This window comes from Triticum dicoccoides, chromosome 6B, assembly GCF_002162155.2.
Source record: "Triticum dicoccoides isolate Atlit2015 ecotype Zavitan chromosome 6B, WEW_v2.0, whole genome shotgun sequence".
Lineage (NCBI taxonomy): Eukaryota > Viridiplantae > Streptophyta > Magnoliopsida > Poales > Poaceae > Triticum > Triticum dicoccoides.
This window is the reverse complement of record NC_041391.1, coordinates 532,048,466-532,056,113: the sequence shown is the minus strand read 5'-3', so window position 1 is coordinate 532,056,113 and position 7,648 is coordinate 532,048,466.

The window sequence follows — 7,648 nt, the reverse complement described above, 5'->3', positions numbered from 1 at the left end:
TATCCACATATGGAGTTTGAATTTGAACTTAGGGTTCAAACCAACTCCATTTAACTTGCTGCTAGTTGCATTAGTTCAAACCACATCATATTGCCATGTCATGATCATGCATCATATTGTGCATTGCATTGATTGTGTTCTTCCTTGTTTGTCGGTGTTTGTCCCCTCTCGATAGACGTGACTCCGACGATGAGATCGTTGACACTGATGAAGACTCAATGCTATCTTCAGAAGTGCCAGGCAAGCAAAACCCCCTTGTTCATTCCGATACAATCCTACTCTCTCGCTCCTGCTCTCTTTTACTGCATTAGGACAACACCGATTCATCTGTTACTTGTTGCGGTAGCTGAACCCCTTTATCCTTTGCATGACCTGTCATTGCCACAGTAAATAGATGAAACCCACTAGCATGAATAGGAGTTGTTTGAGCCCTGTTATGCCTACTCATTCATGCTTGTTGTCATGCCTGCTACTGCTTAGAGTTGAGTCAGGTCTGATTCATCAGGGATGAATCAGAGGCGTGTGAACATGTCCTACTATGTGTGAGCTAAGTGTGTGAACACGATTTGGTAAAGGTAGCGGTGAGAGGCCATGTAGGAGTACATGGTGGGTTGTCTCATTGCAGCCGTCCTCAGGAACTGAGTTCTGTGTTTGTGATCCATGAACAGCTACTACCACACATTGGGTTCCGGTAACTCGGCCCCTCTCGGCTTATTAATCAACTTGATCTCTGTCTAGGAGTTGCAACTAGTTTCTGGTGTTTGTAGGTAGTGTTAGTAGTCTACCAAGTGGCACCCGGTATAGGTGGGCTTGGGACATACTAGGCACAGTGGCACGGTGTACCAAGTGGCACCCGGATGGTGGGCTTGGGAACCCTGCTCACATCGTTTGGGGCCGTGAGCGACACCCCGGCCGGATCTCCTTGCGGATGGAACCCAAATAGGCGATAAACCTGGACGAGAGACTTGTGTGGTTAGTCAGGTCGTGGCCGACACCCTCTCTGGGCTTCCGCTTGAAGGTTGCCGAGTACATGTCGTGTAAACGGCGGTAAGTGGTGAGAGCGTGTGTGAAGAAGTACACCCCTGCAGGGTTAATATTATCTATTCGAATAGCCGTGTCCGCGGAAAAGGACTTCTGGGTTGCCTGTACAGTTCATAGACAAGTGAAAGTGGATACTTTAAAATACGCAAGATAAGCGTGAGTGCTATGGATGGCGTTCTCGTAGGGAGACGGGAGCGGATCCATAGTGGTGTATTGATATGGTGAATATGTGGACTCGTGTGCGCCACCTCAAAAGAGTTACTTGCAGTCGTAGTTCAGGTTAGCCACCGAGTCAAAGCTGGCTTGCTGCAGTTAAACTCCACCCCCCTTTGTTGATAATGATGCATATGTAGTTAGTTCTGATGTAAGTCTTGCTGGGTACATTTGTACTCACGTTGCTTAATTTATGTTTTTGCAGAGAGACTTCAGTCTCGCTAGTAGTACCGCGTGGACTTCGACGTTTAGCTTGTTACCTCAGCTACGATCTTGTGCCTCGGCAGGATCTGGTAGATAGTCAGGCTTCTCATCCTTTTTCATTTGTAGATGTCTGTACTCAGACATGTTAAGCTTCCGTTTGTGCTTTGACTTGTATGCTCTGAATGTTGGGTCATGAGACCCATGTTTGTAATATCTCGCTCCTCGGAGCCTATTGAATAAAATACTTGAGTTGTAGAGTCATGTTGTGATGCCATGTTGTATTGCACATATCGAGCATATTGTGTGTATGTTATTGAAATGCTTGGTATGTGTGGGATCTGACTATCTAGTTGTTTATCCTTAGTAGCCTCTCTTACCGGGAAATGTCTCCTAGTGTTTCCACTGAGCCATGGTAGCTTGCTACTGCTCCGGAACACTTAGGCTGGCCGGCATGTGTCCTTCTTCGTTCCTGTGTCTGTCCCTTCGGGGAAATGTCATGCGATGAATACCAGAGTCTTGTTAGCCCGCTACAGCCCAGTTCACCAGAGTCCTGCTAGCCCAGTGCTACAGCCTGGATTCACTCGCTGATGACCGACACGTTCGATGTTGGGTCATGGATGCCTGTCCTTGTAAGTTTGTGCCACTTTGGGTTTACGACTAGCCATGTCAGCCCGGGCTCCTTATCATATGGATGCTAGCGACACTATCATATACGTGTGCCAAAAGACGCAAACGGTCCCGGGCAAAGGTAAGGCGACACCCGTGGGGATATCGTGTGTGAGGCCGCAAAGTGATATGAGGTGTTACATGCTAGATCGATGTGGCATTGACTCGGGGTCCTGACAGCTTTGGTATCAGAGCTTGACTGCCTGTAGGATTACCAAGCCAAACTGGTCGAAGTTGAGTCTAGAAATTCTTTAGTTATATAAGGGAATTGATTGTGGGATGGAACGTAAGGATCTTTTTACTCCTTTACCTCATGCCCTTCTGATCCGAGTCATCTTATCCTTCCTACGGGGTTAAGGAACTAGGCAATCTCTTCTTTCTATCAGGATCACGTGTTACTAATCCGTAGACTTATAAGACTGTTGGATTTAAGCCTCTGTTCAGTTCCTACTACTTCCGTATGTTTACTATAGATCTCGAAATCTTGATATTGTGCTTCTGAGTGGTTATGCCACCATTTTGTAGCATGTCTCAAATCTTTTCGAGCATTTACAGCCCTTATGCTGTCCGAGTCATCCCAGGTTTCTAAATAATCTGATGCATTTGCAAATCCCTTCTTTCCGTTCCTGATGTTTTTGGGCCCGTTTAACCACACTAAACGGTGAGTTGAGGTACTTTATTGCCTTGACATATATGTTGGAGCTAGTATTATGACCCTAGGTGTCTTAGGGGATCATCTAGTAATCTAGCCATGTTCGTGTTTCTAGTGTGATGATTCTGGCCATCATTCTCGAAAGCATCCTGTGATGCCAACTAGTTAGTAGGTATTCTACTTCTGGGTTTTGAACCCGAGATTTACCCTACTTACCTCATGTTGATAGTGATTGCTAGTTCCTTTAGGATACTAGTAACCTTTGCGTTAGTCCTCGAGGTCCGTGGTATTTCCATCTTCCAAATACTATGAACCGCTTATGGCAGAAGTTCCTTGAACCAAGAGATCACAACAAGAATGCTCTCGATGAGTTCTCGATTCTATGTTGATACTCTGCAAGTCCTACCTCTCTGCATGGATTACCCGGAAGAAACTTGTTGAACTTGGTTCGACATACTAATCTATGCATCCACAACTCAGAAAACCGTATGTTTCTTTGAGTTGTCCCTCTTTAGTTGTCTTCTGACCCTCGTCTATCAATTGATAGTCAAGAGTATGCGTGCAATCGTTCATCGATGCCTATTATTCTTGTGGTCCGTCAAGCCATTCTATTCAGGATGACTAGGAGAAACAAACTCCAGTACCTCATCCATATCCAGGATTGGGTCAAAATAGTTGTGCTCCGCAGATCAAAATGCTAATCCAGTTTTTGTTCTGTTCTACCCTGAAGTATTACCCTCTTTATGTCAAGAAAGTCATAGGAATTACACATCATCTTATGAATTCTTGGTGCAGTGATACTTCTCGCCATCATTATTCATTTCTCGGTCCCCGTGTTGTTGAACCGGAATGCCGACAAGTGAATCGTGATGTGTGAAATCAATACTCCTAGCAACCTTGATGCTTGGTAGTTAAATGGAAAACAATGTCATTCTTAGCGTGTTGGTTATTGAACCCTCATTATAAGACTGATTGTGCTACCTAGTCTTTATTTCTGGTGCACTCTTCGATCAATGAGTTAGGATTATTCAAACCCTTGCTCTGTTGATCGTATCATCTTGCTCTGAAAAGCAAGATTGTTCTCGAGCGTAGTAAAATATCGGTGGTTCGTGATGTTCCGAATATCTTCTCAGAAGTATTACCAGGTTGTCACCTGACCACTATGTTGAGCTCGTGATCAAGTTGGTTTCTTGTAACCACCCCTTCTCCAAGAATCTGTGTTGGATACCCCTAAGCTAGTTGGTTAAGCTGGACAACAACTTGGAGAGTTGGAAGATAAAAGCTTGTCCGACTTAGTTCATTTTAAGGGATATCTTGTATGTGTGTTGAAGAAAGATGATATGTTCATCGATTGGTCCCTGTGATCAATTGCTGGGTCTATCATCTTGTTAAAACTTTTATTTGGGTGTGGGCTATCCTCAAATCAAATCAGAACCAATGTTGTTCATAATGTTGTCTTACTCGTGGTTGATTCCTCGAGCATACACCATTATATCTTCTGGGTCTGACCAATTCTATCACCTGTTCACATAATTATGGAATTCCATCTTCATGGAAACCTGGATAAATTGTTGTTGAGCCCATCGACAACATCCTTACATTTTCCTTAATTTTGTTGAACAATAAGATAGTGTTGGAAACTTGTGTAAACATTTTCTTCATGACCGTTCGTGAAGCATATGCTTGGAAAAGAAGTGACTTCCTCTAATTCATGTGCATTTGATGCAAGTTGCCGTCGTGAATTCGAGAAAGCATGTTTTTTACCTCCTCTAGAATCATCCCAAGTCAGTTATGCACGTGCGAAGTATTCCGTGGTCTGTTAGACTAATCATCTTCATTCCATATGAATTCCCTAGCACACCAAGCCACTAACTGATTTGTTCCAGGAAAAGGAATTCCTTCATAAGAGCTAACCCGGGATTATACAAGGACTTCGATATCCTCAATGATGGTTCCCCACCTGAACTCGGTAGTGTTTTATTATAAGACTACTACGTGGTCATGCTTGTCTGGGATAACGTGTTCACACGTGTGTAGCAGAACCAGCTCATGTTTTGGAGCTTGCTATCGTAGTTCATTTCCTGAGAATCTCACAATGTCATCTTGTCGATTTGCGTTGCAAACTTTCATTTTCCTTCCTAGACTCGATGAGTCTGGAATATCCTGACACCAACCAGATCTGAATCTCAGGCAGATATGATGGTTGGAACATTTCCCAAGAACTATAATATTGGTCCCTTGATAACCGGTAAAGTGGATGTCGTGGCCAACACACCCAGCCGGAAGACCTATTATTGTAGTATCTTGTTTGAGGAAGTTGGCCACCTCCCCATAAGGATCTTGTAGGATCTACTCCCTAGTTGTTCCTTATGGATTTTTGTGCTCCTGAAGTCCGACCTTTTACTTGATGTTCTAGTAATCAAACCATATCTATAAATGGGTTGTGCTAGCACATCAAGGAGAACATTAGAAGCGGAGTGCTAAATGTCTCTCGGTCGATCATCCAGATTTTGTTTCCTTGGCCTCGCTAAGGTGAAATCTGAGAAAGTGTTTTCTTCCTTTGCGTCTGCATCGTCCATCACTACTCATCATGGTAGTATGTTGTGTTGCCAGGATCCTTGACACGGATATTGCTAAAACCTTGATGAATATGGAAATGCTCAAGTTCTTGAGAGCACGCACAAGCGCTAGGTGTTATCATCAGCACTAACTGGGTTTGCTCTCAGCTTCCTCGGTTATGCTATAACTCCTCAAACAGTGGACTTACTCTCTACTGTTGAGCTTCTCGTCAGTTACTAAAATCATCCCTTGTGTTGTTCTCAACAAGGTAATCCACATCATCTATTCTAATCCGGGTATGCCATTCTACCGAAACCCTCCAAACGATCGCTCGAGAATTGCCTTAGGCTGGTATAAAGAGTTTCAATGATCTCTGAATCAAAGGTAATTCTTTTTGCCACCTAAGGGGATATATCTACGAGTCACCATCCCTAAGGTGTCTCATTGTCGTATCAGGGCAACTCAACTCCTCGCTACGTTGACAACCGTTCACCACCCTCTTAAGTGTGGAATCGTTGCCTACCTAGTGAACCTTCGTCATCCGTTTCACTCCATCCCTTCAGATGTATGCTTCGTGTCTCAGCTCGAGAGATGTTGCTATGTCTCATTCCATGAGTTGATCCTAAGTTGTTCGACCTTCGATAAGATCGATCCTTCTAGAGTCTTTCTTTCCCTCTCGTTGTCATGTTAGTTGGAGTTCTTAGAGCAAGACTTCGAGACAATGATGGTGATCGAATCAACGTTCATTTGAAGTGCAACCTGGATCGTGAAGATTGCGTTAGTTGCGTTTTCCCCTTCATCTTACCCTACGCCTGAATCTCGGGACGAGATTCTTGTTTAGTAGGGGTGAGTTGTCACATCCCTAGCTTCTGGCATTGTACTAGGCTAACTTCATGTGTGCATCATGTTTAAACTTTGAAAGAAACTTGAAATGGGGATTGTCCAAACCCTAGCATTAAAGAATTCACTAGGTTCACCTAAAATATTTTTAGTAAGTCCAAATGGCTTTCAAAAATGTTCATCATTTCTGGATAATGCTAGAAACCATAACCAGTGGTGTTGCACATTTTTCCATGACATATTTGGTCACTGAATTAAATCATACAGTATTTGCAATTGGGCATTTAAATGATATATATTATTTTAAGTGCTCAATTAATTCTGAACTTAAGTGTGGGTTGTTAGGAATAATTCCAAAAGAGCCCACAATTATTTGCAGGATTTTTGGAAACGTTTTACTATTTTTAATAAAGCCCAATATTTACAGAAAAATAGAAAACAGAAACTAAATTAGAAATAAGAGAGAAGAGAGACAGAGAGAAAGGCCACGGGCCACTTACCTGGCGGCGCACTGGCCGGCCCAGCCCACTGTGCGACTTGCCAGTCATCTTCAACCTCTGCCAGTAGGCAGGGGGAGAGACTTCGCATGCGGCCGAGCGCGCCACCTCCTGCTTCGCGCTGGCTATCCTCCCCCGAGTCCACCTGCACGCCCAGGAGATGAGGACGACCCCCTCTCACTTTCCCCTCCTTCCTCTGCCTCGCCCCCTTCCTCTGGCCTCTCTTCCTCGCGCCGCCGAGCACACCCGAGACCACCGCTCACCGTAGCCATGGCCACCGGCCACCCCACTCCCTGCCGATGAGACCTCGAGCTCCGCTTCGTCGTCTTCTTCATCCACGCCGAGCCAAGCAACCGGGGAAGCACCACAACGTCGTCCCCACGTCTTCTTCAACCTCGGTTCCTGGAGATCCTTGGTGTCGATTCGCTGCCCACCGGCCGCCCCCGCGCCTCCCGACCCCTCCATTAGCCTCTCTGTGAGTTTCCGCGTCGAACCCGTCTCCTCCCTCTCTTGTTTATGCTTGCTAGCTCCAATCTCCGCCATGCCGTGAGCTCACCGCCGGCGTCCTCTTCGCCGTCGTCGTTTTAGTTCGCGGTAGTCGCACCCGCGCGCACGGTTGTGCTCCTGGTTACTCCAGGAACCCGTAGACAACCCCAGTTGGGCTCCCCGTGCTCTGTCGCCCTGTGCTCATGCACCACCGGACTCCGGCCGCCGCCTAGCTTGCCGCTGCCACCGCCACAGTGCACCCCAGCTGCTGCCGCTCGTTGCTTTGGATGCGGGAGAGCCTGAGCTTCGCGTTCATCCCCTCCGCCGTTTATTTGGTCGCCGGAGGAGCGTTTCCGACGCCCACCGCCGTCTCTGGCGTCGCCGGCGATGAGCCGCGGGTCAACTCCGGCGAGTTTGACCCGGTTAACCGGGTTTGACCTCCCCGAGTCACTTACATGTGGGCCCAACGCCTGGGCTAATTAGTTTAACC